We start from the raw sequence: 26469 nt of genomic DNA on the forward strand, positions 1-26469 counted from the left end.
TTAATTCTCATGATAGGCTTTGAACCAAACTTCTCCATAATCCTTCAAGGATCTGCAAAATCCAGTAAACAGCCTGATTAATTATAAAGAAACTGAAGACATAGATAGAACATATATAGGATAGGTCCAGTTCAAGTAAAGCAAAAAGGTACATGCTGAGTATTTAGGGCAATAATGTATTTCACTGCCTCTGCATTCTGCTGCTTATTCTAGATATTCCACACCTTTAAGGTACATTCTGACAAGTCCCTCTCTGGCTCCAGATAGTTTTTGAAACATTTGTGACCATAGTCCACAACATCTGTTTAAAATCCATGGATCTCTGCATGTTAACTATGAACTCAGGAGAAATTTTTCTAAAGAACCCAATTTTCTAAAGATCAGTTTGGACATTTACTGAAATAATCCACCATTTGCAATGCTTTTTCTTACCTTGTACATGTGAACAATGACTTGCTATCTATTTCCTTACACAAAACCTCTACCCACACAATTTCCTAAAGCCAATCAGATGTGGTTTGCGTACTCAAAAGCAAATCCTAGAAAGAGGGGTCATCTCATGAACTTTCCCTCATCTTGATGACAAGAATTGATGCATTTCTCATCTTGTTATGTTGACTTTTATACCAGCGTGGCCCCTCTCCAAGTCCCACATGTGTCTCTGCTTCTGGTCCTCAACATCCCTGGATATACCTACCGCAGAATGTCTGCAAAGCCAGTGAACAGTGGCTTTGACCGATACTCAATACCATGTTTAGTACACATGGATTTAACCAGAGGAGTCACCTTCCAGTAGTTGTGTCGAGGCATCGTAGGAAAAAGGCTGGAGAGAGAGAAATGGGAAAAAAAAGAAGGCAAGAAAGCAATGTCAGGCCCCTTTTCTCCTTCAAAGGCCTTGTGCTCCACCAGAGCACCTGCCCATCTCATAGGACAATTTTGCAAAAGCACCTTTGGCAATCTTCCTCACATTCCAAATCTGTACTTACTGGTGCTCAATCTGAAAATTCAGGTGTCCTGTTAGCCAGTCATTGAAAAGAGATTGGTGCACGTTACATGTTGACTGAAGCTAGTGGAGGAAAAAAGAGAGTGAAAAGTGTGGATGCTCCATTAAGCAAATATGGTTGAATTTACTTCTGGGAGGGAGCAGGTGGATGGGGAGAAACATCTCAAGCAAATCCTTCTCATTCAAATGTGATTGCCAAATTCTAATTTAGTCTCTTCATCCATTGTCAACATTCCGAATTATGAAAACTATTGGACTTGAAGAGTTTAAATTCAATTTTTAATTTAATATTTAATTTTATACTACTATCCAGAATTCATCATTACAATCTGAGACAGGGGTGGGCAAACTTTCAACTCTATGGATCTTGAACCTTTAACAATTGTGTAGGACAGAGAATTTCAGCAGGTACAGCTTGTCGTTTCTGAGATGACAAGCTGCAACTGCTGAAATTCCCTCTCTATACAATTGTTAAAGGTCCAGATTCCAAAAGTTGAAAGTTTGCCCACCCTTGATATAAGAGAAAGGCCATGTCCCTCCAAAGAGAAATTTCAAAATTCAATGGTAAAAGTCAGAAAGACAAAATAGAATTCTAATAGCATGTCTAACCCTGCAAACCTACGCATGTTTACTCAAATGTATGTAAGCTGCTATATCCCTCTTTAATGTTGCCAGTGCAATGAGGGTCCTGCCCATATGACAGCCCATCAGCCACTCTTGAGATGTGCTGCCACTGGTACACCAGCCTGAAAGCCACACCATCAGCAGCATGGTGCAGACCAGTCGCTGCTGCAGTGGTGTCACTAGGGAATGCAGGGGGCAAGGACAACACTGAGTGACACCTTTGGGATGGGGGGATGACATCACTTGAGACCAAAATTGCAATGAAACTGTGTTAAATTATCTGTATTCTATTGAAGGTTATGGTCAGTTAACAAAAGAAAACACAACGGCCTGATGGAACAAAAAGCGAACTTCCGTAACTGAAAACTGACCAATGAGACTTTGTTCTGAGAGCCAATGAGGTGTTATGACACAGCAGGGAACCAGTAAGGTGTTAGTATGAGTCAGCTCTCATTTCCATATATCAGAGTTAATACTATAACTTTTATTCAGTTGTGCGAGTGTCATCAAGTTGGCCAATGGTTTCTTGGTTACTGATTTGTTGGGTGACCTGTACTGTTATATATTAAAATAAACAAATAAAGTTAATGGGGGTTACACCAGTCCTAGAAATGCCACTCCATTCAGGCTGTGCATATGATATGTGATTTATTCTGTATTGTCAGAAGAGGTCCATTATAGGAAGTGGTTCCTTATAGAGGTGACTCAATGAGCTCTGGTACCAGGTGACACAAATCCTAGTTTATTATCTGACATACATTAATGTGATGAGTAAAAGGAGCAGCATAAAAATTACAAAATCTCTAATAACTAGAGATTATTACACAATCCTAGTGATGCCTATGCGCTGCCAGGACTCTGACAGTGGAGCAGCGAATCAGGGAGGTAATTGGGGCAGGATAGGGAAAGATGGGGCTGTTGCAGCAGAGCTGGCAGCCACTGTGTTCCCAACCCCTATCCCAGACTGGACATGACTACAGCAGGTAACCTCAGATCTATGTCAGCAACAGAGCAGGTGTAGCTTTAAGACAACCCCTCGGGGACCATGCATTTCACCTCTTAGCTCTCCCAACCAGCCTGGTCTGCAGAAGGTGCCTATGATGCAGTGGTCAGCTTGCCAGTGGTCCTACTTCTATTATGCCATCACCCAATATGATTGGGCCATTGCTTACTGTAAATGTATTGTATTCAATGAAGCGTATGCCCAGGTAAGTGTGCATACAATTACAGCCTAAGTTTCTATTTGTACACAATTTCTTTTCAGCTGCAATCTGAAATTCTATCCCTTTATTCCAAACTTAACAAGGTTGTGTGATGCTGGGAGTGGCAGGCTGCTTTCTTCCAAAAACAGTCTTGTTGGAAAGGGAGTGCCAAGAAACTCTCTGCCTCACAGGTTTCTCATTGAATGAATGCTACTGGACTGAGATGTGAACAGCCTACAGTTGCTCTCCTTGGCTGATGAGGGGATTCACTACTATCCAGAAAGACTACATATCCAGAGGGTCAATGGAAGCAAAGTTACTTGCTACTTTTAGCATTCAGGCAAAGTGGTAGCCATCACATTCAAATGTTAACATCCAGGAGGATCCAGTTCTCCTGTGTGCTCACTCACACCTGCATGTCCCTCTCTTGACTTTTCTGTACTAGTTTATTCAGGTGACTGGCAGCAAAACATGTGCAAGGTCTCTGTGTTTTGTGAGATCAGTAATGTCTCACTCACACATAAAGATTGTAATATCAGATTATTATTATTATTATTAATTAATTAATTAATACTGTTAATAATAATAAATAATAATAATAATAATAATCTGATATTACAGTACTTCATGCAAGCGTGAATCAACTCTGTGAGAGAGAGTGAGGAATACTGAGATGCGTGTGAAAATGGCTTCCTTACCTGGGTAGAGAACCAGTCCAGGTTCTTATCATAATCAATGGGCATAGGAATGTGGTTCAGTTGTGTGATCCATGTAAATATGATACTCTCTGCAATACTGAGGGGAAGAAATAATAAGTCACAACAGAGAAAAAGTACACCAAGATTCCCATCTAGTCCACAAGCTGAAGATGAATTGGTTTATTGACAAAACCTTTGTTTAGCAGGCAAACTAGTCCTGGGCCTCAGCCTCCTCCCAGGGGCAATTCAATATCAAAAGGGCCTGGGATAAACATGGTGAACTTTCCTTACATTTGTGGGGAAAGAGATACCTGAGGGGAGACAGCCAATCAAGATGCTTTAATAAGATAGAACAGTGGTTCTCAAACTGGTGGGTCGTGACCCACCAGTTCATGTAACGTTTCCCTGTCCCTTTAGGGGGCAGGGGAAGAGGAGGAAGGCAGCAATGTGATCCCCAGGATTGCGCCGCTAAGGGAGGGGCGAGGGGGGTGCTTTCCACTTACTCTGTATGATGTAGGGCTGCCGCAGGCTGCAGGAGGTGCAGGAAGCCCTGCTCAGCCCTCCCCGATGCTTGGAGTCTTCAATAAAAGCAGGTGCAAAGCACCTCCAGCAAAACAGAAGTGCTTTTATTGAGGATTTCAAGCATTGGGGAGCTCTGTGGAGGGCTGCGAAGGGCTCCCCGCACCTCCTGAAGCCCTACATTGTTCAGTGCAAAGCACCCTCCCTCACTCCCCCTTAGCAATTCAATCCCGGGAATCACATCGCTGCCCTATCCCCTCCACCACAAGGACTTACTGAAGGAGTAAATCTCCCTCAAAGAGAAACACTGCTAAAGGTCATGCTACCATCTTTAGGGGCTCCTCCCTTCTGCCTAGCCTTCATAATACTCATGGTTACTTCATCAGAGTCCCTTCACACAGAGTTCTTCCATATGCACTGCCTTGAATTCCATGACAGTAGTGGAGTGATGCAAGTCAATTGTGACAGGCTTCAGATGCCAGTCATCAATATTGCATTAATGTTTTCCAGTAGCTGTCCTGCTGATGTTACTATTTTGAAATGAAAGTGAGTAGTCTGCACAGATTAGATGCATACATGAAAAAGAGTAAAGAGAAAACAATAAAGGAAATTACAGGTGCAACCTCTTTATCCACATATTTTTTTATCTGCAGATTTGTCTCAACTCGAATGGGGTGGGGGGGAACTGAAAGTCACACACACCTTTGCCTCCTTTGCCCTTCGATGGCCTCTGCTCCGCTTCCAGGCAGCCCAAAACACTGCAAAAAGGCTCTGGCACAGACAGGGAAATAGCCCTGAAGCCATGGAAGAGGTTCCACTTGCGAAGGAATAGTGAGACTCCTGGAGCCCCGGAGCCAGCAAAGAGGCTGAAGAGCGGAAGGGGGAGCAGAAAACCTCTGTAGCCAAAGCACGTGCAGCAAGGTGGAGTGCTCTCTCTCACTCACACATACGCACACAGGGACAGGTGCGGTAGCAACAGAGGGGATTGCTTTAAAAAACCCTGGGAGTGTTTGCCCAATTCCCCCCCCCCCAGATGGTGCAGGCTCTCCGTGCTCCAGCTCTCCATGCTACAGGAAACAAAACAGCTCAGCAAGCAAGCCTTCCCAGAAAGCAAAGCATGAGATTTAGGCTACAATCCTCTCCATACTTTCCTGGGAGTAAGCCCCATTGACTATGATGGGGCTTACTTTGACTACAATGGGGCTTACTTCTGAGTAGAAATGCATAGGACTGGACTCTTAAAAGCTCAACATCCCACCCGTGAAAGAATTGGGACAACTGGCAATGGGGAGGCCTGAGGAGGGGGAGGAGAGGGGATTGTTTAAAAAACCCAGGGAGTGTTTGCCCAATTCCCCCCCCCCCCAGATGGTGCAGGCTCTCCTGCTCCAGCCAACTCAAGCAAGCCTTCCCAGCAAGCAAAGCATGAGATTTAGGCTACAATCCTCTCCACACTTCCATGGGAATAAGCCCCATTGACTACAATGGGGCTTACTTCTGAATAGAAACGCATAGGACTGGACTATTAAAAGCTCAGCATCCCACCTGTGAAAGGGGGGGAGGGGGGAGGGAGGGGATTGAGAATAGATGCCCTAGTTTCTTTCCAGCCCCAAGTGTCAGGCTGCAGCGTATTTGCTTAACTCTAAGGAATTTAGCACAACTCATTTTTTGTTAATTGCGCTGAGTCACGGAACAGAACTAACAAGGATGAATAGGCTCCACCTGCATTTAAAAAAAGAAATCAGGGATGCATGCAAGTTCACACATGCATGTACCTAAGAACATCAGAAGAGCCCTGCTGGATCAGGCCAAGGGTCCATTTCGTCCAGCTTCCTGTATTTCACAGGGGCCCAACAGATGCCTCTGAGAGCACAAAAAGCTACAAGATACCTGAATCCTGTTGCCACTCCCTGGCATAAGTTATGGTTTCTTTGGCTGAGATTCCTCTGCATTTGGTTACTTGCAGCAGGATGTTAGAAGTTGCTCCACTGAGAAGTGCTGCATTTGGAGGAAATTCAGACTAGATGTGAAAGTTTTGTTTGTGGTTTTAGATCTACAGTGGTAATTCTCTCATGGAATTTGCTTAATGCCGTGGTTATCATGTGATGAGCATAAGTGAGCTAGCTCAAATGCAAGGAGTCTAAAAAGTAATCTCAGGAGGGATGGGAGGGGATCAGAAAAGAGGGATTCATTAGTGATCAGTAGAGGTGGGTTTTTTGGTAATAACGAACTAAAAACACATTATACCGCTTTCTGCACCTCATTTTTGTAAAAACAAAAACAAAAACCCAAAATCCCTGAAGCAATTAAAATGTATAAAAATGCAGCCTTTGAATAAGAACACATAACATCTCTTTCTAACTTCGGAAAACACCAAACACAAAAAACAAAAAATTTTCACCCACCTCTAGTGATCAGCAATTAATACCTGCTAAATGGGCACCTTCTGCAGAGGCATCTTTAAAAATTGTGGTTCTCTTACACTTGTCAGGGAAAGAGCAATTGTCCTTCTTGACTCCACTTAGCATCTTTTCCAGGGGCTGTTTTCTGGATCTTGTGAACCCATCTGAGATTGTGAGCCCATTTGGGACAGGAAATCATTTATTCATTTAGTGATGTAAGACACTTTGTAAACTTTTTTGTTACAAAATGGTACATAACAATTCTTGATCAAGATTATAATCATCACCATATTAATAATACTGAGGTACCAGGGAAAATTCTAAGTCACAGTGAAATATAATGAGTCTTACATGAACAGGGCAAGATATCCCATAGCACCCTTTGCTCCCAGTAATGGCACAAAGGCTACGAAGAATCGGACAAAATATGCAACAACCCATGCTAATTCCTGAGAAAGAGAAGTAAAGGAATAAATCAGAACAGTTATTTTATAATGTCATAGTAGTGTTTTCCCCTCTCCAAGAAGATGCACATTTCAAGTGCAAATGAACACAATTCCCACATAATCTTCTCATGTGAAGGCTACGCACTGAGATTTTCAAATGGAAACATTTTGAAGTATCCCCCAAGTCATAGTGCTAGTGTGCTGTTCATGGATCTGACTGACTCTCTGAAACCATCCAGTGCTTGCATCTGCCCCATGCCCAACCACAATGCAGGGAGCACTGTCTGTATTTTCAACAGGTTGAGTGTTGGCACAGTTTATCCACTTCATACCCATCTATTTTCTACTGGGGAGTGGTGTGGTGGTGGTGATGCACTTCCTCTAATTTTGGATTAATGTTAAACCATCAAGGCAGGAGCATGAGAAGTTTCAGAAAGCTCAAGAGACTACATGCAAAATCTCCACTGGATTATCAGAAATTAGTGCTTATAAAGAAAGAGCCCAATCCTTTCCAGGTCTGGTGTAGCCACAATGCAGCCCCATGGTAAGGGAACACATGTTCCCATACCTTAAGAAGGCCCCAATGACTGCCCCTCCACCACAGGATGCAGTGCACACCCCACTGGCACAACTGCACCAGCACTGGAAAACCGAATAAGATTGGGCCACAATTCATCACAATGCAAATTGTTTTGAATGCAAACTGAACACAGAGACCATACTGGGTCATGTGAGCCGGTTCTCGGGGCTTCTCCTGACACTCATCATAAAGTGATAAATGTGCAGTGGCAACTCAGTACCTGAAGGACATCCATTCCACACACCTCCCCACAAATGAACACTACCACTGCAGCAGAACTGCATTCTCTCAGCAACCAAGCCACAATATCTTCTTGCTGGGGAAATGTGAACCCATCCCCTTCTCTCCAGTAAAGCACTGAAAGCACTTTTGTGGTCTACATTTGAGTGTCAATTTCATCTGCAAACCCTGACCCTCAAAAGCTTCTTCAAGGGCTCCATCTAGCTTATGGCCTCAGAGTTTGTGGCAAGAGGATCCTGCAAATTAAAAATAGAGCTGCAGAATACGGCTTCCAGGACCATACAGATAAGCTCTCACTCTCTCTACTGCTGTTTCCGTTTCTCCTTGCTTTGAAAGTATGCAGGCAGTAGTGAAAATTACCCTCTTACACAAAATCCCAGGGCATTCCTGCTAAGCACAACCATCTTTGTGACAAAGACGACTTGCACATCCTCTCCTAAAAGTAAGCTAATAATATTGAAATATGTGACATTCCTCAAAAACCTATCAGAAAATCTCAGATGTTAAATGCTTGAAAAGGATAATTATATTCTAGGCATACTTACCCTCCATATTTTCCGCTGGAATATGAAATAAAGCAAAAAGATATGAAGTACTGGTCCTACAGCCAGTGGCATTGCTGAATAAGAAAGTAAGATGGACAGCCATTAGTCTTTTTAAAACAATCACCTGCAAAACAAGAATCTAAGGAATCCTCCCCTACTCACAGTTACACCAAAACTGATAGAAAGCAGGGAATATTCTGTTAGCCATCTCTCGCCAGGTAATATTTTTCTTTTATACTATAATCTGAAAATCAGGAGTTTATGGCTTACCTTGGTAAGTCCTGTTCCTGGTGGAGACCAGGGGCATTCCTGACAGATGGGAATGTCCTTCGTCGCATCCTGTAGGCAGGTCAAAACCCAAAGGGTGGAGCTCCCTGTGGACCCCCAAACAAGCAAACCCCCTCATTTTATGTTCAAACCTCAAACTGGACCAGAAAGGTGCCAAGTCTAATGAGAACAGAAAATCCCCCGTCTCCACCAGGAACAGGTACCTGGAGTACCAAGGTAAGCCATAAACTCCTGATTTCCCTGGTGGAGACAGGGCATTCCTGACAGACGGGATCTCCCTGAGCAGTAATCCCTGAGTTGGGCAGGATCAGAGACAGAACACCTTAAACCTTAAGCACCTTTTGGAGGAGTTTACTTCCAAAGGCAGCATCCACAGAGGCATGAGAGCTAACTTTATAGTGCTTGAGAAAGGTATGAGGTGATGACCAAGTGGCTGCTCTACAGATCTCAGACAAGGAGGCGATGCCATTGAAGGCGGCTGAAGTGGCTGCCCCTCTCAACGAATGGGCTAGGATTCCTTCAGGAGGTTGAAGTCCCAAGGCTTCATAAGCCAGAGAAATGCATGTTCTCAACCACCTAGCCCAGGGGTTGGCAACCCGTGGCTCCGGAGCCACATGCGGCTCTTTCAGCCTTTTGCTGCGGCTCCAGAGTCCAAGCACTGCTGTGCTCCCCTCTTCCAGCGCCCACGTCGTGTGCCCGAACACCTCTGGGCGGTTGGTTCGAGCTGCAGCCTGCAAGGAAGGGGCGCGCGGGAAGCTGCTGGTCCTCCAACTGGGCAGGGAGAGCACGCGACCCTGGAGACCCCCAGGAGCAAGGTGAGGCGCGCGCTGCACACTTGGGGAGTTTGGCGCTAGTGGAGAGCCTCTCCCTGCAGGCGGTGGGGGGCGCCTGGAGAGCCGGCTCGCTCCCTGCACAGTGGTACCAGGGTGCACAGCCTGCGCTGCGAGGGGGTTGCAGCACTGGAGGGGGGCGCAACATAGAGCTTCCAGGCTGCCCCCCAGTGCCTGCCACGGGGTGTTTCTTTCCCGCCACATTGCATGACATGCTGCTGCCTGCTGGTGCGTTTGGCTTGCAGCGGAAACATGAGCTTGGGGAGGGGGTCTCCGCCTGCAGGCTCTCCCTGCTCCTTTGTTTGCGCCCTCCCCTCGCTGTGGCTCAGCCCGCTCATTGCACAGGGGGAGGAGTGTGTGGGGTGTGGGGGGGGGTAAGTGAGTGTGTGAGTGAGTGTGGGGTGTGTGTGTGAAAGGGTGGGTGTGGGTAAGTGTGAGTGTGTGGGGTGTGTGGGGGTGGGTAAGTCTGATTGTGTGTGAGTGAGTGTGGGGTGTGTGCGAAAGGGTGGGTGTGGGTAAGTGTGAGTGTGGGGGGGGTGGGTAAGTCACTCAAAATATGTGTTACAACCGCCCATATGCAACACCTGCCGGCACACAATTTATAGAGCTTTTCAACCTTCTGTAGGCCAGCTATGGATAAATCCAAGAAAAGAAATGTTTCTGAAGAAAACAAAACGTTTAATCTTCATTTTAGATGTCAAAAGGGTTTTGTTGCTCCCAAGGTTTTCTTTTCACTGGAAAATGGGTCCAAATGGCTCTGAGTGTTTAAGGTTCCCTACCCCTGACCTAGCCAGAGTCACAGGAGAGACTTTCCTCCCCAGTGTCCTACCCTGGTAGGCTATGAATAGAGCATCAGTCTTTCTAAAAGATTTAGTGCGCTCTGTGTAGAATCTGATAGCCCTCCGTACATCCAGCATGTGCCAGGACCTCTCTCTTGGATGTCTGGGATTCAGACAAAAAGATGGAAGGACTAGTTCCTGTTGCCGGTGGAAGATCAAATTGACTTTAGGCAAAAAAGATGGGTCGGTTTGGAGAACCACACTGTTCTTATGAAAGACACAGAGTATGGGATGAATAGACAGGGCTCTGAGTTCCGAGACACTACGAGCAGAAGTGATAGCCACAAGGAAGGCTATGGAGATCATTTTTAAAGGAATTGTAGCCAGCGGCTCAAAGGGGGGGACTAGATAAAGCTGTAAGAAATTTGAAAAGGTCCCATGTTGGAACCCTGTGAATGGGGGGAGGATTAAGAAGAGCCACCCCCTTTAAAAAACGATTAACATGGGGGTGCAACAGAAGAGACAGATGGCCTCCTGCTCCCAGGGTGTCCTGAACTGCCACCACCTGGTGCCGCAGGGTGGAAGTCTTGAGGCCTTTCTCCAACCCATCCTGTAGGAAGTCAAGAATAACAGAAACTGACGGGGAACTGGGAACGAAACTTCTTCCACGTGGTTCTATAAACCCTTCTTTTGGAAGACTATCTAGGGGATAACGTGGTGGAGGTTACCCTCTCAGAGAAGCCTAGGCATTTAAGCTCTAGCCTTTAAACTTCCATGCAGTCAGATGGAACCTGTGTGACTGAGGATGATGTAGTGGGCCCTGGGAGAGAAGATCTGCTTGGTGAGGAATTTTCCAAGGTAGGGAAGAACTGACAATTGTAGAAGGTCTGGATACCAGGGTTGCCTTGGCCACTTTGGGGCGACTAGGACCACTGTCGCCTTGTATAGCCTTATTAGTCTGAGCACCTGTGCCAGAAGAGGAATCGGAGGGGAAAGTGTAAAGAAGACCCTTGGGCCAAGGGGTCAACAGTGCATCAATTGCCTCTGCACTTGAATCCTCTGTCCTGGAAAAGGACCTTTCCACTTGGGCGTTTTCGCTTGTGGCAAACAGATCCAGGACTAGTAGGCCGAAGCAGGCTGTGATTTCTAAGGTTTGAGGATGCAGACCCCATTCTGCCTCTGCAAGCCTTCACTGGCTTAGCCAATCCGCCTCTACATTTGATTTTCCCGCCAGGTGTTGGGCACTTAGAGATAGATGATTTCTTTCTGCCCAGTGAAGAATCAGGCTTGCCTCCTTCATAAGTTGCCTTGACCATGACCCCCCGTGGTGGTTCAGGCAGACTTTGGCTGACACATTGTTGGTTCTGACTAGAACGTGTTCCTGAAGGACAAGAGGCTCAAAATGGGCAAGAGCTAGCCGGATCGCTCTCAATTCCAGCAGGTTGATGCTGAGGGATGCTTCCTGAGAGGACCAACGCCCCTGAACCAGTCTCCCATTCAGATGCCCCCCCCCCATCCTAACAGACTGGCATCTGTGGTAAGAACTAGTTTGGGATGGATGTGGAGACTGACCCCTCGGGCTAACCAGTTGTTGGTTATCCACCATTGCAGATCCCTCTTCAGATGGAAGGGGACCTGGAGCCTGATCTGGGACCGTCTCTCTATTAGCTTTGCATAAGGGGACAGAAACTGCTGCAGTTTTCGAGTGTGAAAACGTGCCCAGTTGACTAGTTGGAGGCAAGAGATCAGCATCCCCTGAAGCCTGGCAAGTGACAGTAGTTCGGTGTGCATGTCCCTCATAACCTTGTGTAGCAATTGTAGGATCTTGTGTTGTCTGTCCTGTGATTAAAAAGGCTTGAAAAGTCTGGGTGTCGAACTGTACATGCAGATGTTCCAGTACTTTTGAGGGTGTCAGGCCGCTCTTGGATTTGTCAATGACAAACCCATATTGCCTGAGGCACCGTACTGTAAGGGTGGTGTGCGACTGAGCTAAATCCCTAGATGAAGCTTTGATCAGGGATGTCATCCAGGTAAGGAAAAAGATGCAGACTCTGTAGCCTGAGGTATGCTATCAGGGTAACTAGGACTTTGGTGAACACCCTGGGAGAGGTGGCCAACCCGAAAGGGAAAGTGCAGGTGTACTGCAGGTGAAAAGAACCATAGGAGAACCTCAGGTATCTCCTGTGTTCCCTGAGGATGGGAACATGGAGATGCGCCTCTGATAGGTTGATGGAAGAAAGGTAGTCTCCCATCTGAAGGGCTGAGGAAATGGTCTGTACTGTTTCCATCTTGAATTTTCTTTTGACCAGAAACAAATCCAGCCATTTCAGATCTGGGATCCCCCGCATCTCTCCATTTCATTTTGGCACTAGAAAAAGGACTGAATAGACCCCCAAGTTCCTTTCTGGTATGGGAACCTCCTCTACTGCGCCTATGGCAAGGAGGTGGTTGATGGCTATGGCTTCTAGCATGGCAGAGTGCTTTGCAGGAACCCTGGAAGGGGGTACCTGCCAGAACCTGTCTTGAGGTTTCCTGAGAAATTTTAGAGAGTAACCTCTGGAAATGGTTTCCAGAACCCAGGCATCCGAAGTGATTTTATGCCAGAGAGGGCGAATTCCAGAAGCAGGGCACCGATGGGAACTGAGGAGGAAGAAGATCTGGCATCGTGCAGATTTGTCCTTGGAGGACCTAGGATGTGAACTGCCCCCCTGAGAGGGGAGGAATTTTCACTGTTTCTGGGGAAATCTGCTCTTGTGTCACCTAGGCTTGAATCTGCCTTGTTCTCTGGATTTGCCTGAGGCACGAAAGGAGCGAAAAGTTGGGTTGGGTCTGAATTTTACCTGACTTTTGGGTGCAGAAGGCAAAACCTTTTGTTTGTCCCTATTTTCCACCAGTACAGGTTCAAGGGACTGACCAAACAGCTTGCCCCCAACAAAGGGGGTACCTACCAGCCTGCTTTGTGAACCAGAATCGGCGTCCCAAGAGCAAAGCCACAGGTTGCATCTAGCCACTATATTGGAGGCCATGGCCCTGGATGAGAACTGGAGAGCGTCCAGAGAAGAGTCTGCCATGAATGCTACTGCCAGGGAGATCTTTTTGAGAAAGTCCTTGACAGTCTTAGGAAGAGAAGGGTTGGTGTTAGAGAGTTCATCGATCCAAAGAAAGGTGGCCCTCACAAAGATAGAGTTGGCCACTGCAAAAGGCAAAAGAGGAGGCCTCAAAGGCTCTTTTAAGAGCAGCCCTAATCCTCTTATCATATCCTCTTATTGGAGGGATCTCGAGGTCCTCCCTCCCCTTCGGATGGAATGATAGCATTGGTGGCCAAGGCTGCCACTGGAGCAACCAAGGAAGGTGTCCTAATTTTGTCAAAAACCTCCTTGAGGAGGGAGTAAAATTTATTGACTAATCTAGCATCCCTCCTGCCATGCAAAGGTGTTTTCCACTCAGATTCCATTACTTTAAGAAAAGTCTTGGGAAAAGGGATCTCTGCCTGGTGGAGAGGCCCTTGGGGAAACAGAGGCCGGCCTGAAGTGGAGGACAGTGCAGCCGAGCCAGATTCAACATCTGTGGATGCATTGAGACTCAAAGCTCTGATTACCTTCTCCAACACCCTGGGTAGGAACTCTGCTGGAAAAAGGCGATTCACGTTGGAGTCAGTACCACCCTGGTCCTCTCCTGATAATTCTCCTTCTTCTCTAGAGGAGTGTTCCTCAGACAAACGGAGCTCAAAACCCCCATGTGCCATGGCAGCAACTTGTGAGCGCTTGGATTTGGCAGCGTGTGTGGCTCCCCGTGGCTTAGAAGGTTTAAGACTCTTCTTATGCCTGGGGGCATCAGAGTCTGAGGCAGCAGAAAAATCAGACCCCTGCGGGGCCAAGGATGGGCAGGTAGGGTTTCTGAGACGTTTAGCCTTGCCCTAACCCTTCTCACTGGAGGACTGCGATGGTTGAGCAGCAGAGCTGTGTGCTGCCAACCTGGCATCTATAAGTCCCTCTAGCCATTGCATAATGTGTTCCCTGTCTGCACTCCCTATGGAGGAAGGGGCAGCAGAAGTTTTGGGTGCCCTGTGAGTGGGTGCCAGAAATTTGGCTAATCTGGGTATAAGTGAAGTGCCCAGGTCAGGCAGGCTGGACTCAGAACTCATGTCAGAAGACATGGTGAGTTCAGCAAAAAAAAAATTTAAAAAAAATTAGCAATTAAAATTTGGGGGAGGGATTTATTGGGGGGGCAATACCCCTAGCAATTACCATCCTAAGCCAAGACCCAAAAAAGGGGATACTTCAAAATTTCACCCAGACCAGGTCTCACAAAAGTTTTACCAGCCAGAGCCAAGATACAAAAAACAAGGTCGCTAATATGGCTTCCCAGCCCCTTGCAACTTACAGTTTAGGCAGGAAAACGCGGGACCAGGCACCAGCAGGTACCAGCAGGCAGCTCAGAATGGCACCCGCGCCTCCGTGGAGGCACTTGAAGCTGGGGTGCCCTGGGCATCAAGGCACTTATGAAAAGGCTGCCTGGTCTTTCCCACACGCTGCAGTAGCTATGGGTAGACCTGCGGGGGGAGGTGATTGCCCCCCGCTCCCTGCCGCTACCTCTGAGAGGCGCGGACCAGGCGCACCAAAAAGTCTGCTGCTGCGTCCCTGGAGGTGGGAGCGGGGCTTCGACGCTTGGGGAACCCCGGCGCGGCAAGACACGGAGGCAGGCTGGAAGTGCTGCTGAGTATATAGTGCCTGCCTGCTCTGGAGAAGCCTCCCGTCGCCCCAGCTGATGAGCCCGAGGAGGAGGGGGAGGGAGAAGGCGCGGGAGAAGAGAAAAACAGGCATGCTGTGCAGGTGAGCTCCAAAGGGCGACCAGCCTGTGTGCCAGGCAGGAACGATCTGGGTCCTGGTCACCACACACAGGGAGCTCCACCCTTTGGATTTTGACCTGCCTACAGGATGCAACGAGGGACATTCCCATCTGTGAGGAATGCCCCTGTCTCCAACAGGGAAATTCTTGTGCCACTGCCCTGCAGTAATTGTGTGAAATGATGTTATGCTGCTTAGGGGCTCCATCTGCTGCTCTCCTACTTTCTGTGGACATTTGTCTCCCCACCCCCACCATCAGATTATTATTAATGATATTTACATCCCACCTTCCCTCAAGGTAGCATGTGCAGGGACAACAGAAGTTCTCCCATCTAGGTACTAACCAGACCTGTTGTCATAGCAATTGCCTTCAGTCCATAGCCCTGGTCTATATGAGATGAAGACGTTACTACGAGTTGAATGAACTACAGTTGCACACTGACTTTAAAGCAAATGCAGGGGTATCATTTCACTTAATTCAAGGTGTGTTCTTCTGATGAGCTTCAACTTTGTTCTCAGCTTCAGTTTTCCACTGGACAGGAGCAGCCTGATTCTGTTACCACCTTTGATTGGGCGCAAGCTGGATGAGGGCGATCCCACCCAGACCAGGAGTGCTCTTCAGAATCCCCCACAATGTTGCAAAAGATTCTGGGGCACACAGGTAAAGTGTGTTAGTGTGACAGGCATGTTACAGATGATGCTACAACCAACATCTATCTGCTGCCTTGTGCCTGACAGGTACTTCCTGAACTGAACTTATGCAGTAGTCAGTCTGCTTGTGTGGTGGAGCCCCTCCTGCCCTTTCACTGCTACGGAACATGTTAATAAGCTACCAGACTGGGAAATATTCTCTCCTTCCAAATGGAAACCAAGGGAGCAAACATTCCAATTCAAGGCTCAGCCTGCCCATTGCATGTCCCATTAAATTCCGGGGTGCCAATTGACACTTTATGCAGAAATAGGTATTAGTGTGAGGTGGCAACATTCAGGGATGGACCATGTGAGCCCCACATGCACTTTTGAGTGCTGGAGTTCATTCTCCTATCTCCAGCCCCCATGATATCTATCCACTGCCAGTGCCTCCGAAGCCTAAGGGTTCATAGGACGACAGCCTTAGAAGAGCAGGGGCAGCTGCACCTTTGAAAACATAAGTCATGCTTTGTTGTAGCGCATGACTTCTGTAGTGATGCAAGATGGACACATACTGCTCTGTTCCCTGAAGTTGTGAAGAAACTTTCATTGGGGTGTATTTAGGCATGATTGTGGCAGATCTATATCTGCAAGGTGGGTCACCAGAGAACAGCTTCAGAGCAGCATATGTTGGCAATCTTCAGTCTCGAAAGACTATGGTATCGCGCACTGAATGGTGGTTCTGGAACTAGTGTGGCCAATTCGGGAGTGACAATCCCTTCCACACTGGGAGCAAATGTAGTCTGTCCCTGGTGTCTCTCCCTGGCTATGGGCCTTCCTTCTTTGCCTCTTTGCCTCAGTCTGTTGGCCAAGTGTCTCTTCAGACTGGGAGAGGCCATGCTGCACAGCCTGCCTCCAAGCAGGCCGCTCAGAGGCCAGGGTTTCCCACTTGTTGAGGTCCACTCCTAAAGCCTTCAGATCCCTCTTGCAGATGTCCTTGTATCGCAGCTGTGGTCTACCTGTAAGGGCACTTTCCTTGCACGAGTTCTCCACAGAAGAGATCCTTTGGGATCCGGCCATCATCCATTCTCACGACATGAACAAGCCAACGCAGGCGTCTCTGTTTCAGCAGTGCATGCATGCTAGGGATTCCAGCTCGTTCCAGGACTGTGTTATTTGGAACTTTGTCCTGTCAGGTGATACTGAGGATGCGTTGGAGGCAGTGCATGTGGAAAGCGTTCAGTTTCCTCTCCTGTTGTGAGCAAAGAGTCCATGACTCGCTGCAGTACAGAAGTGTACTCAGGACGCAAGCTCTGTAGACCTGGATCTTGGTATGTTCCGTCAGCTTCTTGTTGGACCAGACTCTCTTTGTGAGTCTGGAAAACGTGGTAGCTGCTTTACGGATGCGCTTGTTTAGCTCGGTATTGAGAGAAAGAGTGTCAGAGATTGTTGAGCCAAGGTACACAGAGTCATGGACAACCTCCACTTCATGCGCAGAGACTGTAATGCAGGGAGGTGAGTCTACATCCTGAACCATGACCTGTGTTTTCTTAAGGCTGATCGTCAGTCCAAAATCAGCAAGGGACGAGGAGAGCAGCATAGATGAGGTGATTTCAAGTGGAGAAGGTTCAGGCATGTAGGGGAGTCTTCTGGATCATTCCTTTTGTACTGCTTGTCCTCCTTCACCGTCCACCAAAGTTTCATCTCCTGCCACCACTACTAATACTATAACTACTTAATACATTAACATATACCAGGCACTGGACAGGACAGAAACACATCATGGCTTTTCAAAAGATGTACAAATTCAGGAAGGTAGTTTGGAGAAAGACCATGGATAGTAACAGAAGGGCCGTCACTGGAGGCAGTGGTGCCTGAGACTGTGACATTACAATGTTGTGACATCACTTCTGAAGAGGTGCTGGCAGCAACCCCACAATGAGCCCCCAATCCATCTCTCCTTTGGAGACTCAATGAGAGCCTCCAAAAGGAGAAGGAACAGGGGGCAGTGGCCAAGACCACAAGGCTGCCGAAACACAAGGAGGAGGAGGCCCTGAGATCCAGTGGCCCCCTTCAAATGGCACTCAGGGCAATGCCCTACTTGCATGTCCCTAGACATGCCTCTGATCAACAGGGCTTTTAGAGAAGGTGAAGAATTTTGTTTTGAGCAAGGGAGGCTTGACTGGCAACTTAAGAACAGGTACTGACTACTAACTGAAAGGAATTCAAGGGGAAAGAGAAGCTACCCACTGAAGGAAAAGTACTGGTGCTGATGATTGTAAGGCACGTACTTCTTTTTCTGCCTGCCCAGCTGCAAATAAAAGAAAGGCAAGGAAGGTCACAAAAAAGAAATAAACTGTCATTAAATGATTGATGTTAGCAATGCATCTCCATAAATCATCTGATCCCATCATGAACGAAATAGGTTTATCCATCAAAGCCACATGTACTTATGTCAGTGTCAATGACAGCAGACTGAGGCCAAACTGCTTAGTCACATATGTTTTCCTGATAAAATACGACAGTATTTCCATGATGATAGATGGGATTTTTTTAAAACTGTGTTTTCTTCATATTCTGATTGTCACATTGGATTAGTGTACTTGGAATCCACACATTGTTACTGTTATTTTGACAGACTGCGATAGGAAACTCTGAACACCTATTGGGATTCTTCTCTTGATGGCCCAATAAAGGGAAGAGATGGTGGAGACGTTTGATGGATGGGAGAAAGCAAGTACAGCAGGAAGCTCAGACAGCTCCATCAAGGAACCCATCTATACTTTTAGAACAAGACTTCTAGATGAATCTACATTATCTCAGAATTCCTTCAAGGACTTGCTGCCACCTGAAGTTGACCCTGCCTAGCAAGACTTTGCTACCCAAACAGGTCCCCTTGGATCTTTTTTTGCTGGTGCAGGTCTGAGTGTATTGAAGCCAAGAAAGGAGAAAGGATACTGGCAGAACAGCTAATAAATTAAAAGTAAAAATTGCTGCTTACCTCCATAGATGGACATTCCCCCAAGGAAAAAAGGACAGGATGTATTTCAAGATCTGGGTCCTTCAGGAAACAATTTGGCTTGGCATGGTGCTGGGAATGGTGAAGAATCCACCAGTTGGCTGAAATACCCTATAGAGAAAGAAGAAAGAAGGGAATCAGTCTACAATGCTCTTCTTGGTGATAAAGCACAATGTTGCTACTTACACATAGAAATAAAGTTGCATATATGATCCTTACTGAGCCCTTTTCAATATTTTGTACTAGAATGCATCCTCACTTTTGTCCAATGCTTCAGAACACACCCAGAATTATGCACTTACCTTCAGATGGCATATCACAAATTCATGAAAAATGTGGTTCCATTTCGGATTGTTGAAGACCGAAAGGTGCCCCAAGTCATGCTGTAGGTAACCTGCTTGGGACTAAAATGGAAAAGGGCAGTTCAGAAGACAATACCTTGTTATTAGGCTCCTTAAAAATAATGGCAGGGTCTTGCCCATCCTTTTCAATTCTAGGACTACACAGCCTGCACATTCTCAGCATCCCAAAACCTCATGTTATTTGTCATATAATCATAAGGATTGTCATGCTGGATCAGAACAAAGGTTCACTTGTGGCCCAGTCCTACTTCTGCATTTCCTATGGATCTCCTTGAACATACACCACCTGTTTTGGTATAAGTCTGAGGAAGGAAAAGGGGTAGGGAAGTTTCTGAAATTACCTGGGAAAAAGCCTGCAGAACTGTGGAAATAAGGAAAGTATTTACAGACGTCCAAAGTACCACAAGACAAACCAGCCAGCAGCTTCTAGAAGTAGAACGTGCAGGAGAAACAGGAAGAAGAAGAGCTGATTTGGCTTCAGGAGTCCCAGCTTCTCAACAGTGGACCGCAGTTCCTGGAAATCCTCTACCAGCAATTTCTGTGGAGAGATCCAAATTTGCAGCTCACTTTGAGATTAATCTGCAACATGGTTGCCTTAGAAATTAGAAGTAATGTTGTGATTGCACATAAGGATTGCATGTAGGGGGCAGCATCAGGCAGCAGCAGAAGCCATTCTGGATTTGTTCAGCCATTGTGGACTTCTAGACTGGTGTTCATGGTAGTGGGTGGGACCTTCTACCCACCGCCCCCCCCCAAAAAGGATTGCAACATCTTCCCTTCTCCTAGGTAGAATTCCTAGAACTTGATATAGACCAGCATTTCCCAAAGTGGTGGGTTGTGACCCACCATGAAAGCCAGAAATGGGCCATTCCCCCTTAAGGGGAGTAGCCCAGAAATGGGTGCCTCAATGGCACCACAGCAATCACAGTGCCATGAGGACCCATACTTTTATCTGGTCACTCTAGCTAGAGTCACTCTAGCTTCAGGGAGGGTATGGGAGGCTCGCAGCCCCTACTGTGCACCTGCCCGCTGCCTGTAATCACTCTGATTTTCACACAAAGTGTGCTCCATCTGCTGTTCGGAGCAATTACAAGCAGCGGGGAGGTATGCAGAGGGGGCTGTGAGAATCCCAGACCCTCCCTCAAGCCAGCACAACCCCCAGGTAAGAGTACAAGCCCCTGGGTCCCTGTGGCGCTGCAATCATTGCAGTGCCATCAGGGCAACCCCCCCACTCCAGACTCCGCCCCCACCAAGACTTACTGCAGTTCACTAAGAACATAAGAACATAAGAACAGCCCCACTGGATCAGGCCATAGGCCCATCTAGTCCAGCTTCCTGTATCTCACAGCGGCCCACCAAATGCCCCAGGGAGCACACCAGATAACAAGAGACCTCATCCTGGTGCCCTCCCCTACATCTGGCATTCTGACTTAACCCATTCCTAAAATCAGGAGGTTGCGCATACACATCATGGCTTGTACCCCATAATGGATTTTTCCTCCAGAAACTTGTCCAATCCCCTTTTAAAGGCGTCTAGGCTAGACGCCAGCACCACATCCTGTGGCAAGGAGTTCCACAGACCAACCACGCGCTGAGTAAAGAAATATTTTCTTTTGTCTGTCCTAACCCGCCCAACACTCAATTTTAGTGGATGTCCCCTGGTTCTGGTATTATGTGAGAGTGTAAAGAGCATCTCCCTATCCACTCTGTCCATCCCCTGCATAATTTTGTATGTCTCAATCATGTCCCCCCTCAGGCGTCTCTTTTCTAGGCTGAAGAGGCCCAAACGCCGTAGCCTTTCCTCATAAGGAAGGTGCCCCAGCCCCGTAATCATCTTAGTCGCTCTCTTTTGCACCTTTTCCATTTCCACTATGTCTTTTTTGAGATGCGGCGACCAGAACTGGACACAATACTCCAGGTGTGGCCTTACCATAGATTTGTACAACGGCATTATAATACTAGCCGTTTTGTTCTCAATACCCTTCCTAATGATCCCAAGCATAGAATTGGCCTTCTTCACTGCCACCGCACATTGGGTCGACACTTTCATCGACCTGTCCACCACCACCCCAAGATCTCTCTCCTGATCTGTCACAGACAGCTCAGAACCCATCAGCCTATATCTAAAGTTTTGATTTTTTGCCCCAATGTGCATGACTTTACACTTACTGACATTGAAGCGCATCTGCCATTTTGCTGCCCATTCTGCCAGTCTGGAGAGATCCTTCTGGAGCTCCTCACAATCACTTCTGGTCTTTACCACTCGGAAAAGTTTGGTGTCATCTGCAAACTTAGCCACTTCACTGCTCAACCCTGTCTCCAGGTCATTTATGAAGAGGTTGAAAAGCACCGGTCCCAGGACAGATCCTTGGGGCACACCGCTTTTCACCTCTCTCCATTGTGAAAATTGCCCATTGACACCCACTCTCTGCTTCCTGGCCTCCAACCAGTTCTCAATCCATGAGAGGACCTGTCCTCTAATTCCCTGACTGTGGAGTTTTTTCAGTAGCCTTTGGTGAGGGACCGTGTCAAACGCCTTCTGAAAGTCCAGATATATAATGTCCACGGGTTCTCCCGCATCCACATGCCTGTTGACCTTTTCAAAGAATTCTATAAGGTTTGTGAGGCAAGACTTACCCTTACAGAAGCCATGCTGACTCTCCCTCAGCAAGGCCTGTTCGTCTATGTGTTTTGAGATCCTATCTTTGATGAGGCATTCCACCATCTTACCCGGTATAGATGTTAGGCTGACCGGCCTATAGTTTCCCGGGTCCCCCCTCTTTCCCTTTTTAAAAATAGGCGTGACATTTGCTATCCTCCAATCTTCTGGTACCGTGGCCGTTTTGAGGGACAAGTTGCATACCTTAGTCAAGAGATCTGCAACTTCATTCTTCAATTCCTTAATAACCCTTGGGTGTATGCCATCAGGGCCCGGTGACTTATTGATCTTTAATTTATCAATGAGGTCTGAAACATCTTCTCTTTTAACCTCTATCTGACTTAACTCCTCGGTTAGGAGGGGCCGTTCGGGCAGCGGTATCTGCCCGAGGTCTTCTGCCGTGAAGACAGATGCAAAGAACTCATTTAATTTCTCTGCCATCTCTAAGTCTCCTTTTATCTCCCCTTTCCCTCCCTCACCATCCAGAGGGCCAACCGCTTCTCTGGCGGGTTTCCTGCTTCTAACATATTTGAAGAAGCTTTTATTATTCCCCTTAATGTTGCTGGCCATGCGTTCCTCATAGTCTCGCTTGGCCTCCCCTATCACCTTCTTACATTTCTTTTGCCACAGTTTATGTTCCTTTTTATTCTCTTCATTAGGGCAAGACTTCCATTTACGGAAGGAAGCTTCCTTGCCCTTCACAGCCTCTCTAACTTGGCTGGTTAGCCATGCAGGCACTCTCCTGGATTTAGTGGAACCCTTCTTTCTTTGCGGTATACACTTCTGCTGGGCCTCTATTACTGTTGTTTTAAGCAGCCTCCATGCACTCTGGAGAGACTGGACTCTTTTTACCCTCCCTTTCAACCTCCTTCTAACCAGCCTCCTCATTTGAAGGAAGTCCGCCCGTCGGAAGTCAAGGGTTTTTGTTAGAGATTTGCCTGGTATTCTTCCCCCAACGTGCATGTCAAAACGGATCGCAGCATGATCACTGTTCCCCAATGGCTCAGTAACGTTTACATCTCTAACCAGGTCCTGCGTACCGCACAAAATTAAATCCAGAGTCACCTGTCCTCTGGTGGGCTCCGTGACTAGCTGATCTAAGCCACAGTCATTTAGCACGTCAAGAAATCCGGTTTCCTTATCGTGACCAGAACACAAATTGACCCAGTCAATATGAGGATAATTGAAGTCCCCCATGATTACAACCCTGTCCTTCCTTGTCACCTCCCTGATCTGTTTCCTCATTTCAAGGTCCCCATCAGATTTCTGGTCTGGAGGACGATAGCACACCCCCAGTATTACATCGCTGCTCAAGCCTGGTAATTTAACCCACAGAGATTCTACGGTGGAGTCGGACCCACCTTCAATCTCTACTTTGCTGGATTCTATCCCTTCCTTAACATAAAGGGCCACCCCACCTCCAACACGCCCCTGCCTGTCCCTCCTGTAGAGTTTATAGCCCGGGATTGCGGTATCCCACTGATTCTCCGCATTCCACCAGGTTTCCGTTATGCCCACTATGTCAATATTTTCCCTTGTCACCAGACATTCCAGTTCTCCCACCTTTGCTCGTAGACTTCGGGCATTCGCATAAAAGCATTTATACACGGAATGCCCCAGGATGGGCTGCTTATTCGCTCCTTTGTCCCCGCATCCTCTCACTGTGCCAAACTGTCTATCACATCCCATCTCCCTACCTTTCCCAATTTCTTCTCCTACCCTGCCTTTGTCTTGTTGTTCTCTAACCTCCCCATCCTCATCCCATAGGGATGAGGAGTCCCGAACCGGATGCCCCTCGGCTCCTGTCGGCCTTCCCCCAGGGATCAGTTTAAAAGCTGCTCTGCCACCTTTTTAATGTTATGCGCCAGCAGTCTGGTTCCATTCTGGTTCAAATGGAGCCCGTCCCTCTTGTACAGGGCCCGCTTGTCCCAAAACGTTCCCCAGTGCCTAACGAATCTAAACCCCTCCTCCCTACACCACCGTCTCATCCACGCATTGAGACCCCTGATCTCCGCCTGCCTAGCTGGCCCTGCGCGTGGAACAGGTAGCACTTCAGAGAACGCTACCTTTGAGGTCCTGGCTTTCAGCTTCCTGCCTAAAAGCCTAAATTTGGCCTCCAGGACCTCCCAGCTACACTTGCCCACATCGTTGGTGCCGACATGCACCACAGCCGCTACCTCTCCCCCAGCACTGTCTACTAGCCTGTCTAGACGAGAAGTGATGTCCGCAACCTTCGCACCAGGCAGGCAAGTCACCATGCGGTCCTCACATCCGTCGCAAACCCCCCTCTCTATGTTTCTAATAATTGAATCCCCCACTACAAGAAGCCCCCGACCCCCCTCCCGCCGAGGAGTATCCCGAGTAGATAGACCATTCTGATATTAGAAATTCTCCACAGAAGCTGCACATCTCATTCCTGCTTTGCTGACAGCAGGAATTCCTTGACACAATGTGATGCACATTTACAGGCTGTGCTGCTATCCTCTAGTTCAGCCATTTTCAACCTTTTTCAGCTCACAGCACACTGACAAGGCACTAAAATTATCAAGGCACACTACCAGTTTTTTACTTACATTAAATTACTACGTTACAATTAATTTTTAATTAATACAATTAAATCATTACATGACAAAGGGCACAAGCCTAACCAGGTCTACTCAGAAGTAAGTTCTTTGTTAAATGGGGCTTACTCTCAGGAAAGTGTGGTTAGGATTGCAGCCAAAGACTCACAAGAAGTTCGGAGAGTTTGGAGTATATGTGATTCTGGAAAGGAGGAAAAATGTTGTTATTAAAGTGTAATGCCAGAAAGTGCTGGCAAAGAGATGTCAGACTGAGCACATAGTAGGGTGAGGGGCAATGAAGACACATGATTGAAAGAAGTGCAGGATTCAGCTGGGGGGGAGAATGTGAGGAAAGTGATTCTGGACCTTTGAAAGATATGGAGGAGTGAAGGGAGGGACAGTAAGAGAGGTGCTAACTGCAATTATGAGATTGGGGGGAAGGTTCCTGTGGGAGGGAGTGGGGTGGGGAGAAGTGCCAATTGTCTGCTCCTGTATTTAAGGAAAAAGAGTAGACCAAAAGCCCAATCCTAGGCAATGTGTCTACTCAGAAGTAAGCCCCACTATTGTCCACATGGCTTACTCCCAGGTAAGTGTGGCTAGGACTGTGGCCCAAAGCCCTTCCCCTAAAAGGCAAAAGACAAGGCAGGGAGGGTCGCTTTGGGGAATTGCAGGCAAACTGTGGCACCAGAACCCTTTTAGCCAGCCAGTTCTTGGGCTGGTGGCCTCAACAGATTGGCACGCTTCCTACATGCTTGCCTCCTCCTGCCTCCCTGTTCTCACTCCAGACCTCTCTGCCTGGACTTAATACCCAATCTAGGCATGTCTACTCAGAAGTAAGCCCCATAATAGTCAATGGGGCTTACTCCCAGGTAAATGAGGATCAGGTTGCAGCCTTCCTCTTGCTCAGCAGCAGGAGATGCAAAGCAGCTGTGGCCGCTCCTTTTTCTCTGGCTGCGTCATGGTCCAAGCAGCCGCTTCTCTCCCCCCCCCCACAGATGGCTGCTGCTATCTCCTCTGACCCCGCGGCACACTAGTTGAAAACCACTGCTCTAGTTCAAAAATTGGGTTTGTCTTATGCCCCAAGCTGTCACAGCCCATGTTAATTCCTGCTGCAGATTTTAAAACAAACTTACATTTTTGCTGCACTCAAAGCTGGGCTCAAGTGGAGCCAGTTCTCCAATCAAGAGTGACTTCATGGACCTCTTTACCAGAGTTTTGTCAAGGTGAAATGCTGTGAAAGGATTCTAAAGGAAAAAACAAACAGAACATATTCAAGAAATAAATAAATTTAAATATCAAAAAACTTTCAGTTTAGGAGTAGAATTAAGAAGCTTTTGAATTTTCCCACATGCTCAAACAATCATGAGACACCCCAAGCTAATGGAGTCACTGTTTACATGGTGCTGGAGCCTTTGCACCATCTTGTCTATTACGCTGGTTTCACAAATTAGGCTACAAATGCCTCAATCTTTCAGTCTGAAGTTGGACTGGGAAAGGATATATCCAGGCAGAAATTCAACAGGTGGAACTTCCTCAATCACTTTCTACAGATACACCTGATGCATCTCTACAAAGCATGCTATTTTATCTAGATGTTTTTCCCCCCTCACCTTTAGTTTTAAGGCAATAATTAGCATGTCTGTATAAAGTCATCAGTCAACCAGTCCTGGCAGGCTGACTCACTCCATTCTGAGTGAACACAGAATGCCAATCATGTATTTGGGGGACTTTTTGATGTATCACACCAGTTGGACATACAAACTAAAACAGGATACAGCACTGTTATGTACTTGTATATAATGATATTAAGTTTTATATCATCTGAAGTTTTATATCAGCATCATAATATATCATTATACCTGGAGCCACGCCCTCCTCACCTCCCCCAACTTGCAAAACACACTGCATAATCTTAGGTTTGCATCCAGTTCACTGAAAAAAAAATCTTGAACTTTTTCTTTATGCAGCTTTGGATTCAGTTTGGCTCCCTGGTTACATTGCTAACCAGCAACTTTGGCACTCAAAAGCATGCTGGTTTTTCGTTTTTTCTCCATTCTAGTCCAAAGCCTCTCCCAAAAGTCTAGTCTCTCTCACATTCAGAGCACACTGTGTTTGGTAAAACACTTTCTTCCTTCTCTGACCAGACGGCTCAGCCCCTACGCTCATGGTGTATGTGAAAGTCTGGATGGTCCCAGTGACAGCTCTTCCCGAACAACGAGTCAGTGATTTGTATAACAA

The 26469-nt window shown here is 47.1% G+C and overlaps 1 pseudogene; it reads right to left on the bottom strand.

Annotated features, from left to right (window-relative positions):
- On the bottom strand, window positions 1-25442 carry LOC136644164 (acyl-CoA (8-3)-desaturase-like; annotated as a pseudogene).
- Between the last annotated feature and the right edge of the window lie 1027 nt (window positions 25443-26469).

The sequence above is a fragment of the Tiliqua scincoides genome, chromosome 1 (genome assembly GCF_035046505.1).
Source record: "Tiliqua scincoides isolate rTilSci1 chromosome 1, rTilSci1.hap2, whole genome shotgun sequence".
Classification (NCBI taxonomy): domain Eukaryota; kingdom Metazoa; phylum Chordata; class Lepidosauria; order Squamata; family Scincidae; genus Tiliqua; species Tiliqua scincoides.